The following is a 12,740-nucleotide window of genomic DNA, read 5'->3' on the forward strand; positions in this document are numbered from 1 at the left end:
TGTTCAGGGGCTATTCCTGGCTCTGGTCTCAGGAATTACTCCTGGTAGTGCTTGGAGTACCATATAGGATGCCAGGGATGCTGGGGATCAAACCTGAGTCAGCCATGTGCAAGACAAACACCTTACCCGCTGTACTATCATTCTGAAGCCAACTGTGTATGCTTTTAAATGAATGTTTTACGCTCATTTACAGACTTAAAAAATAAGACCTATGTGGCTTTAAAGAATGGAGCACATGCCTGGCATGAACAAAACTCCAAGTTCAATCTCTAGCACCAAATCCTCCACTCAGCACCACTTGACTTTAGTCCCAGTGGTCCTAGCATCTAATGTGGGTCAAAGCACATAACATATAATCAGCAGTTCCAGTAGTCCCTAGCACAGATCCTGAGTACAGTTGAGAACAAAAAACAAGAGCCAACATTATAAAGTTCTCAGAAAATATAAAATATTGTTTATGACCTGTGGTAAGCAAACAATTCTTGGATATTACAGATTATTAAAGTAAAAATGTTTGTACTTCAGAATACTTCATTAATAATATGCAAAGATAAGTCAATATTCTAAAAATATTTTCAACTTCTATATATGTATGTTTATGTATGTATCTTTAAAGGACTTATATTCAGAGTATGTATAGAACTCCTTTTGGCAGGGGCAGGGAGGAAAAAGGTTTTGGCCATACCCAGTGGTATTTGTTGGTTTCTCCTGGCTCTGTGTGCAAGGGTCACTCCTCGTTGTACATAACAGACCATGTGGTGAAGGGTATTGAATTGGGCCTTCTTTCTGTAAGTAATGTGTACTCCAACCCATTGATCTATCTCTTCTGCAGTATACACTAAACAGTACCACAAACAACCCAATTACAAACATGAAAAAGACTGAAAGACACAAATGACTAATAAATTGGTGCTCTGTAGGAGTGATTCTTGTAATCACAGAATGCATATCCTCTAAAAATGACTATAATAAAAAGACTGAAAATATAAGTGATTGAAAACAATTCTGAGAAACTGAAATGCATGTATATAGCTGGTGGGAATATAATTTCACAATGCTATTTTGGAGAATAGTTTGAAAAACTACTTTTAAAAATGGGCACTTGTGAAGGGATGGGTACTCAATCATTGTTTGACTGAAACGTAAGCACGAAAGTTTATAAGTCTGTAATAATATCCCATGGTGATTCATTAAAAAAACAAATGGTGGGGCTGGAGCAATAGCACAGCGGGTAGGGCGTTTGCCTTGCACGTGGCCCACCCGGCTTCGGGTCCCAGCATCCCATATGGTCCCTCGAGCACCGCCAGGAGTAATTCCTGAGTGCATGAGCCAAGAGTGACCCCTGTGCATTGCCGGGTGTGACCCAAAAAGCAAAAACAAAACAAAACAAAAAACAAATGGTAACTATAACCTTAGTATATGACTCAATTCCATTCTTAGAAATCTATCCAGGATGGAGCAGGGAGGTGGCTCAATGGTAGGGTGTGAGCCTCACGTGTGAAGATCTGGTTTCAATACCCAACACCACATGGAGAGATGAGCTGGAGCAATAGCACAGCGGTTGGGCGTTTGTCTTTCACACTGCCGACCTGAGTTCGATTCCTCTGTCCCTCTCAGAGAGCCCAGCAAGCTACCGAGAGTATCGAGCCCGAGAGGCAGAGCCTGGCAAGCTACCCATGCGTATTGGATATGCCAAAAACAGTGACAATAAGTCTCTCAATGAGAGATATTACTGGTGCCTGCTCGAGCAAATCGATGAGCAACGGGATGACAGTGACAGTGACATGGAGAGGTAGCTCAGTGGGTTAGGGCATGCTTCACAGGCCAGAGGAGGAGTCAATGCCTTGCACTGCATGTTCTTCTGGGTGAAAACCCAAGACAAAAACAAAACAAAGAAAACGTAACACTGCCCCCAAAATTAATTAAAATTACCCTAAGAAATCCATCTAAGTACCATGAAACATAGTCTTACAAATTGCATGCCAATATTTATAGTAGCCTTATTCATAATAGCCCCCAAATTAGAAACAATCTGAAAGTTCAGCTACCAGTGAACAATGGATTGTAAACTCAAACTGTGGAATACCAACAGCCATTGAAGTATTGAATTACTGACAGATGTAACATGCTAAATAAAATAATAAAAACAAAAAATAAGCAGGTTCATGTTGTGTGATCCTCCTTGGAAATTTCTAGAGAAAAAAATTTGAGAGACAAATTGATGCTGTGATTATCTTTAAATGGAGAAATAGGCATGAAAGCAGACTTAAACGAAGTCAGAGAGAATTTGTGGCAGAAAATAAAACTGTTGTAGAAATGGATTTGTGGTGACAGAGATGGTTGCACAACTCTAGGACACTAAAACTTAAGTTGTGATGTGTAAATATGCCTCAATGAATTATTTAAGATGTTTAAAACTGACATAGATAAAGATGCAGAAATTAAGTTTGCATTGCATTTTCCCTTATTTAAAGCAAAGAATGTAAAATAATTTCTTTTTTGGGGGGGTTGCATTTTTGTTTTCGGACCTCACTCAGTCATGCTCAGGAGTTATTCCTGGCTCTCCACGCAGTGCTTAACTCCTAGCAGTGCTAAGGGGACCATGTGGGATGCTAAGGATTGAAACCGGGTTAGCCGCATGCAGAAAATTATTTTCATAAGGCTGGAAAGAAATCCTGAAAGATGGACAAAATTTCAGCAAAGTGAGTGCAATGAAAGAGTCAGCTTTTTTCAAATGGCGGAAATTAGAACAAAGGAAAGAGGTAAGCATTGGGGGCATATTTGAAAATCAGTCTATGTGGCTAATGAAGTTCAGGAACATAGTGGTCAATATCGAATCTTCTGAACTGCAGTTAGTTGTTTATCTTCAAGCAGACACATATATCTTATACAACTAGAGTGGGGTGTCTCTTATGCCTGTTTACTATAAGCATTGAAAAACAATGAAAATTCATTTCTCAAAGTCTTGGGTGTTGCTTAGCTAAACTTCTACCCATGTCTATATATATATATATATATATATATATATATATATGTATACCTAAATACATACATCAGAGCCTGGCAAGAAGCTACCCTTGGCGTATCACATATGCCAAAAACAGTATCAGCAAGTCTCACAATGGAGACGTTACTGGCGCTTGCTTGAGTAAATCGATGAGCAACGGGATGACAGTGATACAGTAATATATGTATATATATCTATATTTGCTCTTTTTATGAATCATTTCATAAAATTATTAGTTTCAAAGAGAATTATTTGGAAAGGTGTTTAAACTGAAAATGAGCCTAGGAGAAGTTTCAGTAGCAAAAATGCCAGCCTGGCAAACAAGAGGTCAAGAGTACAATCCCTAGTGAACTCATCAGCTTCTCCAATCACAGACCCACGCCTTCGCTCTTTGGGTTCCAGATGCTTCCACAGAGTGTGTGACCTCAGAAGAACCACAGCCAGGTGTGTGTGAGCACCACAAACAAGGATGGATGTAACCCAGGTCACCACACTGGATAATGGCAACAATGGAAAGGAAAGTGAGAAAACTAATATGTATGAAAAAGTGGTTACTTGGATCCTTTTAGAGCAACACTACTTTAGAAATGAACTGAGATGTCCTCTGTTGAGTGCCTTTAGGAAGATGAACAGGTTACAAACACGTAACCTGCATTCACATATGCTCACACTTGTACACACAGAGAAATTTACGAGTACTTTTTTTCATTTTCTCTCAGTTATATAATTTTCAAATGTGAATAATTGCCAAAAGAGAATATATAAGAACTGAAAAGAGACGCCCCCAGTGCTCACCAAGATGGAACTTTGCCTTCCCATTCACCACAGAGAACTAACTCCAAACCTTATTTGCACTGCTATACACTTGGTAGCTCAGAGGAGCAAGTTTGTGACATCAGGCATCTTGTCCACCCAGAGTCAACTTAGGAGAATTGTGCATTAAGATGCATGTACTTCCTTGGAAGGTTGTAGAATGTCTTTTCAATTTTTATTGTTAGGTTTTAATCTAAATTACTCTTGTAAGAGCTTGGGAATCAGAGTATAAGAATCAGCAACAACCAGGCTTCTCAATTTGATCCTCGGTGTCAAGTACTTGAGTTCCTGATGATAAGTTTTAGACCCTATGAGTCAATTTTTGAAAGCAGTACATTTCTCTTTTTCTGACGGTTTTTCTGAGAATTCAATACTCCTTTGATTTGAAGGGATTTGGATTTTGGTTTGGGAGTCACACCTAGCAGCACGCAGGAGTGACTTCCAGCTTGGTGCTCAGAAAATACTCCTTGTAGAATCTGATTAACATGAGATTACACTAAAATTTTCCAAAACTTCATGTGTCCTGTGAGTCCTCTCTGGAATCCCCTAATCATTCATTGAAACATGTCTAGTTGGAGATACTTTTTAAAAATAATGCTGTTATTTATTAAAATACTTATTCAAGACATTCAAGCATTTAAAAAAAGTCTTCACTATTTATGCAGGTGCAGATTCAGTTTTCCACTGTTATGATTTGCAGAGTTAGAAGCTGTTTTCAGAGGTTAGACATAAAATTAACTGCATTTGGAAAACAACTTGTTACCTCACTAAGGTCTGTGTGAATAATAAATACACAAACTTTTAACCAGAGGCACTGCAAAGCCAGAAATATGAAGCAAATAGCAAAGATTACAGTGTTTCCTTTTATTTGAATAAATGTTTATTTGAACTGAAAAGGATGCTGTCAGTGGAATTTGGGGCCAACAAATTAAAATTTTCAAAAGTGGCTTGCTGTGATTTTCTTGTTCAATGCAAGCATAATTTTTTATAACCTATAAGGTAGATATTTTTCAGATACAGCTTCTTATTTCTTCATGGGAGCTTAATACAAAGTCTTATTTCTAAGATTCGATGTATTTCAACTAAATATTATGCATTCCTAATTATTCTCTCAAAATTATCACTAAAGGGGAAAGCTAAGAAGCTGAAATCTTGTGTGGAGAATTTCTCTCGGCTTGCTGAATTCACATCAGGCTCTATGAGTGTATTCGTATCAATGTGCAGCCTCAACATACATTCAAATATGGTGCTCGCGGCTACCCACAAACTCTTCATTTTGCAGTGACCTGAGAGTATTAAATGGTTTGCATACGTTTTCTTAGCTCATTAGCATCCAAGCTTTCAGAAGAAACCAGGCTTCTTGACTCCTTTTGTGCTCCTGACTATTAAACTTGGTGCACTATAGGAAGTTTCCTCTCCATTTTCCTTTTGACATTTTTTGTGGGAGTTTTGTTTGAGGCTGTTTTGGAGGGGAGGGTAGAGTGGGGAGGTGGGCTATATCTGGTGGTGCTCGGGGATTACTCCCGGCTCTGTACTCAGGGATCACTCCTGGCAGGATTGGAGGACCATGTGTGGTACGAGGGATGGAACATGGGTCAAATACGTACAAAGCAAGTAAGTGTCTTACCCACCATACTATCGCTTTGACCCCTCTTATAGACATTTTGGACTGAGTAATAGTGAGGGATATCCTGTGCATTGTAGGATGTTTAGCATCCTTCCTGGCCTTTGTGAACTAAGTCCCTGTAGTTTCCATCCCCAAACCTCCAAAGTTCAGACAAATATGTATGCATATATTGGAAACTATCTCCCCACTCCCCTTACCTGGGCAAAACTGCACCAATTGGGAATCACTGTTCTCCAATATCCAGCACCACCTCCATCCTGGGCCTGGCTTCCACCCCATCTCTTCCCTTCTCTCTTTTCAACTCTTAGTGATCCTGCTTCCTTCTCCATTCCCATCTGTGTTTACAGTCATCTCATTAGACCCGGTGACAAAGCTCTTCTATTAATATAGTAGAATTCCATATGAAATGATCTCCTTGTTTATACATTATTTCCTTGATTAGAACAAAAGACTCATGGAGAAATGTCACATCTTAACAATCTATTTACTGGCTCTCTAAAAGACACTTCACATAGAATTCCAAATTCAGGAATGTTCAATAGCTTTAAGGATTCAGTATAAACAGATTTCCATAAAATAAAAGTGAAAATTTTAACACCTGAATCTTCTTCAGTATAGAAGACATTCTTTTAAAATTAAATGTAAGTTAATTTTGTTGATGTAAGCATTTTTACAGTATTCAAATCTAGTTAGATACATTTTAGTATATATAGTTAATGTATATTACATTTGATCGACCCCCCTCCAGTTTCATAGGTTAAAATTGGCATAGAATATTGTGCTGTTATAAGTGGATCAACATGGAGAGTGTCATGTTGAGTGTAATGAGTCAGAAAGAAAGAGACAGACATAGAAAGGTTGTACTCATATATGGAATATAAAGTAGCTGAGAGGTACAAGCTTGCAATGATGCATATTCTGGCAGATATTTCTCTGGAATTAGTTACTAAAATACAGAAATCCAAAACTGTGCGGCTGCTAGTGTGGCCGCTTGACCTCATATCTCTTCATTCTCAGCAATGGAAAACAGATTATCAAATGCTTCCTTTTCAGCAGGTCTGACTTTAGGGGGGAGAAACTCCAAATAAAAATAGTGAGGTTTTTTTTGTTGAAATATTGAATGTAATCAAAGTAAAGTGAAAGTAAAGTGAAATTTACACAGGCGGGGTGAGGGGCTGTGGAGGTGGGGGGTGGGGGAGGTATACTGTGATTTTTGGTGGTGGAATATGTGCACTGGTAAAGGGATGGGTGTTTGAGCATTGTATAACTGGGACTTAAGCCTGAAAGCTTTGTAATTTTCCACATGGTGATTCAATAAAAGAATAAATTTAAAAAAAGAATATTGTGCTGTTTAAGGTGTACAGCATAATGCCTTTATAGATTATAAACATTTATTGTACGTTCAGGTCATGCAGCCTCATAGTTACAATTGCTTCCTTATGATGAGAACTTCTAACTTTGACTCTCCAAGCAACTCTCAAAGTACACAATATGGTATGTTAATGACCATTATCACGCTTTACGTGACATACCAGAATGGATTTAAGCTATAATTACATTGTGTAACTTTGATTACTTTCATTCATTTCCTCCTCCTTTCCCTCCATGTTTGGCAACCAACCCCCATCTTTTCTGTGTTTATATGAGTTGGGTGCTTTTAGATTCCATACTTAAGTGAAATCATATGGTACTTTTTTTTTCTCTGACATTTTCCCCCTTGGAACATCATGTGTGTATGACATTCTGTTGGACTGATAATTCCTTAACTTTGAACATATTTCCTAACTACATTTTTCACACATTTTCACCAAAGTTTTAAAGTTTTGATGTCTAGTTTTACACTTCTATATTATCTGTAACTCTTGTTATAAGATTGTTACTCGAGTTAGCTTTACTAGTTCTGCCTTCTAATCCTTATGCTTACTTTATTGGTCATTAATATACTTTTACTGTATAATTACATTTTCTCATGCAGCTTTTTTTTTCGGTGTTTCCTGCTTAGTGCCATTTTTTTCCACTTTGAAGAATCTCTTATATATTACTTTTCCTCTTTTGTTAGTGAAGCAAGTTCATTTTTGTGAATGAAATATGCTTGGAAAGGCATGAAGGGTGAGAAAAAAAGGAAAACATGTTCAAGGCCTTGAAAAGAAAGTGCCCTTAAAATTTCTTAAAACACCAAGTTAGCTTTTGTTTATCTGAGTGTCTTTTCATTTTCCTATAGTTCTGAAGACTGACCTTACTGGGTAAACAATTTCTAGTTGAAATAGTTTTGCTCTTAGAACTTTATGAATGTCATGCCATATTTTCTGCTGGACCCTAAATTTTTTTCTGAAAAGTCTGCTGAATGCTCTAAACTCGTGCTCTTCTATAATTTATTTTAAGAGCTTCTCTATATCTTTAACTTTTGCCTTTTAAATTGTAATGTGTCTTGTCAGGAGGGGGAGTCCTATTTGGAACTCTTTAGGCTTTCTATACCTGATGACCGTTCCCTCAGGTTAGGGATATTTTCCGTCATTATTTCCTTAAATCATTTTTTCTGGCCCTTTTTACTTCTTGTTCAGGGACTATTTTAGTGAATATTATTCCGTTTTTTTTTTAACCAGATGTCTTCCAGTTACTTATCTGTTTCTTCACTTTAGTCAGAAAAATATTAGACTTTTTTTTTGCTTTTTGGGTCACACCCAGCTATGCACAAGGGTTACTCCTGGCTCTGCACTCAGGAATTACTCCTGGCAGTGCTCGTGGGACCATATGGGATGCTGGGAATCGAACCTTGGTTGGCCGGGTGCAAGGCAAACGCCCTACCCGCTGTGCTATTGCTCCAGCTCCCAATATTAGATTTTCTATTGTACTTTTTCAGTTGTAGTACTGTATTCTTCAAGTCTCTAATTTCTTTTTGGACCTATAACTTTCTATCCATCAATTTGTTTTCTCATCCAATGAAAACCTTTATAACCATGACTTTGAACATTTCATCAGCTACTTTGACTATGTCAACTTTCTAGTCCTTTTTGGGAACTTTGTATGATGTAACTTAGAGCATACTCCCCTTCTCCCCATTTTTCCCAGTTCTCTATAAGCAGAGTTTATAACTGTGTTTGAGTCAACTCTACTGCCTGTGCTGGTCTTATAGGAATGGCTTTGCATAGGTATTGTCCCATGGAATCCAGATGTATAGTTCTTCCTTTCATGCCACTGAACTTGGTGTTCCAGGTGTGTTCCGGTATGGATTGCACACGTCTGTCTGCTCTGCTAGTGGGCCATGGCATGTGCTGGTGTTGTTCATGGTGGGTCAGCACATTGAGGTACATAATTTGAATGTGCTGGGTGAACAACAGTAGGTCGTGTGCCAGCTGTGGTGTACCACCCCTGTGTAGCAGGTGGGGTGTATGTGAATGGAGACGGATACCAATAAGAATCATAATCGTATGACGACAAAAACTACTTAAGAGCTAATACCTGCCAACCCCCTGTCTGTATTTTATAAATGACTCATTCTGTACCATAAATTTAGCAATAGTCACTGACATTGCTTTCATTTCCTGTTGAAGAAACAAGCAAAGAAAGATTAAGCATTTGCCCAAGTTCACAGATAGGAAATGGTAATGAAGAAATTGGAACCTAGGCAATCTGACTTAATTATTTTTATTACTAATCACTAATACTGATTATTACTCAGTTCTATCCTTAGTATAAGTAGTCAAGGAAGCTAATCAACTCTATAAAATATTCAGAGCAAATTATTTCCCAAAGAATCTAACAATGGTTTCAAGTGGTATAAAGTGTTTGAAAACACCCATTGTGTGCCCAGTACCACTCCAGGATCTGGTAATAGAATAAAAATATTATAGAATGTTAGAAATAGAAGACGCACCAGACATTCCAGTTTGGTGGTTGGAAATCTGGCTCTACAGTACAATCACCAGGGGTGGGACGAAGGGAGCTTTGCAAAGTTATTTATCCTGTATGTCACCTCTGGATGGAGCAACTGAACTAAAAACACTGCAAGCAGGGATGCTCAGACATGCAGATGTGTAGTCTCAGCCTTGTTGAGGAAAGAAAGGTTAAAGAAGTAGCCTGCTGAAAGCCATTGCACTAAGAATTTAAAAAACAAAAAAGACTTCTATTTTTAATTTTTTTGTCTGTTTTGTAATCTCACCTGGCAATACTCAAGGCTTACTTCTAGCTCTGTGCTCAGGGAACACTTAGGAGACCATATGAGATGTCAGGGTTCAAACCCAGGTTAGCCCTACGAAAGGCAGGTGTGCTACCTGCTGTATTATTTCTCCAGCCCTCATTCTCCAATTTTAGTACACTATAAAGCAGATTCTAGTTGGTTGGAAATCTGTTCATTCAACAAATACTCATGAAAAGAATGATAAATAGGGGGGCTGGAACGATAGCACAGCGGGTAGGGCATTTGCCTTGCATGCGGCCAACCCGGGTTCGATTCCCAGCATCCCATATGGTCCCCCAGCACCGTCAGGAGTAATTCCTGAATGTAGAGCCAGGAGTAAGCCCTGTGCATCGCTGGGTGTGATCCGAAAAGCCAAAAAAAAATGATAAATAGGGGCCAAAGCTATAGTGCAATGGTTAGGGCACTTGTCTTGTACGAGGCTAACCTGTGTTCAATCCAATCTCAGGATAACCAATGTGGTACCCAGAGCCTTGCCAGAAGCAATCCCTGAGCTCAGAGTCAGAAGTAAGCATATCTGAGTGTGATCCCAAACCAAAATACAACAAGAATGATAAAGAGGAAAAAATTATCTGGGAGAATGTCAGTAGAAAGCCCCAGAAACCTTCAATAGCTCCATAATACTCAATTATTTCCAGAAGTACAATAGAAGTATATACAGAGCTGGGAAGATAGTATACTGGGTAAGGCATTTGCCTTGCAAGCAACCCACCCAAGATAGATTCCCAGCACCCTATATGGTCCCCTGAGCGCACCAGGAATAATTCCTGAATAATTCCTGAGTGCAGAGAAAGTTTTGAGTATTGCCGGGTGTGACCCAACCCCCTCCTCACCACCAAAAAAAGTAAATGATCAGAATGTGATGGTCATTAAATTTGAATTTCTGTGGACAAGGAAAGGTTAAAGGCAGTATAGTTTTATGATAGTAACATAAGACTCATTCAAGACTGATTTCAAATCTTACACTTTAAACCAATGGAAATCCATTCATTGCCCTAAACCTTGTCTATGCATCCATTTAAAAGGGATAATACCTTGTCTGCTGATAATTCAATCAAACAAAATAAAAAGTGCTTAAACAGTTGATTAGAAAACTCATTAATCATAAATCTCTCCCTATCTTTCTTTGAAGATCATTTAAAAAACTAATAAGCAATTCAATAAAATATCACTGTATCATTGCCATTCCATTGTTCATTGATTTGCTTGAGTGGGCACAAGAAACGTCTCCATTCGTCCAGCCCTGAGATTTTAGCAGCCTCTCCATACTCGTATTTCCCAATTATTGGAGACTCTTTCAGGGTCAGAGGAATGAGATCTGTTATTGGTACTGTTTTTGGCATATCCAACATGCCACGGGGAGCTTGCCAGGCTCTGCCGTGTGGGTGGGATACTCTTGGCAGCTTGCCAGGATCTCCAAGAGAAACAAAGAATGTATATCAGAGAATACAAGCAAGTATATTAAAACCAAACACATGTGTGCTGCTTTAGGCACATCAGTGGGCTAGACTATAAGAGGTCCTGTGGCCACTTTGGGACCGTGCGCTTTCGGGAGCTTTGTTCTATATAGTCTCTGGTTTCTGGCCATTGATGGGATTACATGGCACTGGGGGCAGTTTGTGGGTGTGACTGCCAAGCTACTGGAAAATGGGGGTTCTGGGTGGAGAAAGCCCAGACCCTATCCAAGCAGGCTTCGAGATCTTAGCCCTGGGTCCCACATGCCTGGGTTCATACCTGTCAGTTCCTTCATGCTTGAGGTTTGTCCAAGTGTGTGGAGAGTGGTCTTGAGCATAGCTGTATAAAATATACGGCTCCTAAATTTGACCACATCTTAAAAAGCAGACAAGAGCTCAAAAGGAGAATATTTTTGTCTCTAATGTAGGGATGCCTGATCTCTGTGGAAAATTGTCATCTTCCTATATCTGCCAGAACCTTTAAAGTTTCCTGTATCTTTCTGCTCCTCACTGAGCGTCCCCAGCAAATTTCCTTCTCTCCTCTTGGGAGTATCTGGGGCTATTTTTATGCTCTAGATTGTGTCCCTGCCTAACTCAGCCTTAACACTCTTCTTTCAATGTCTGGTGCTGACGAAAGGAGGCAGGCACCTGCTTTAAGCTCACGTGCTGAAAGATTCCACAAGCACTAACAGCTAATGTGCAGAGGCAAGAGGCCTAGGAAGGTCAGGAGCAATTGCTTGTAAAGCTCTCATGATCTCACTCATCATTTTTACAGACAAGCATTTTCGAGGTGAACATTCCTTCAACTCCCAAACCCAGAATCTTTTGGAGATACGTTCTTGTGGTAAACTCATATTTTCCTAAATAAAATGTCAGCCCCTAGGCCACTGCTAAGTATCCCACAGAGTAGTAATTCCTTCTTTTGCACTCATCCACTAGGAAAAGTTACTCCTTAGAAGTAAGCAGGAACAAAGGCAGCAGAAAATGAAGAACATAATGACAAAGTCAGTGTCAGCTCACCCTAAGGGGAGAGGCATGTACATAATTTAAACAGTGAGATACCTGGGTCGTAATTTGGAAGATAAAACACACAAATATGAAAAAGCTGCATATGATTCTATTGAACAAGTTTATATGTATTGTAGCCGCTTTGCTATTTTCTCCTAAATTTTCATCAATGCTCTCTACTTTAAAATTCATCTCATAAAAGTGTTTTCTGGGGCTGGAGAGATAATATGGGAGGTAAAGCATTTGTCTTGTATGTGACCAACACTGGTTTTGCCAGGCCCAACACAGGGTTCTCCAAGCACTATCAGGAATGATCCCTGAGCACAGAACCAAAGGAAAGCTCTAAGCACTGCCAGAGGTGCCCTCTATACTCCCCACAAAAAGTATTTTTCATGTAAAAATATGTGCCATATGTTTTTCAAAGGGAGAACTTCAAATAATAAAACCAATGCATTAATGAAAACATTTATGAAAAAAATTGTGGCTTGCTAAAGTTCAATAGAATACAAGCTATTATGCAAACTAGACGAATGCACATAATAAATAATATATGAATGCATAAATACATAATAGTGAGCATATGGAGGGAAAAATAATTTTGAGAAAATATTATGTCAACAAAGTTAGTATTCTTTT

General features: G+C 38.9%; 1 protein-coding gene across 1 annotated transcript in view; it reads right to left on the reverse strand.

The window, feature by feature from the left end:
* The window catches only part of CORIN (corin, serine peptidase), a 246,600-nt gene that overhangs the window by 81,364 nt on the left and 152,496 nt on the right, over positions 1-12,740 (reverse strand). The window lies entirely within an intron of this gene.

This window comes from Sorex araneus, chromosome 5, assembly GCF_027595985.1.
Source record: "Sorex araneus isolate mSorAra2 chromosome 5, mSorAra2.pri, whole genome shotgun sequence".
In the NCBI taxonomy this organism is placed as follows: Eukaryota; Metazoa; Chordata; class Mammalia; order Eulipotyphla; family Soricidae; genus Sorex; species Sorex araneus.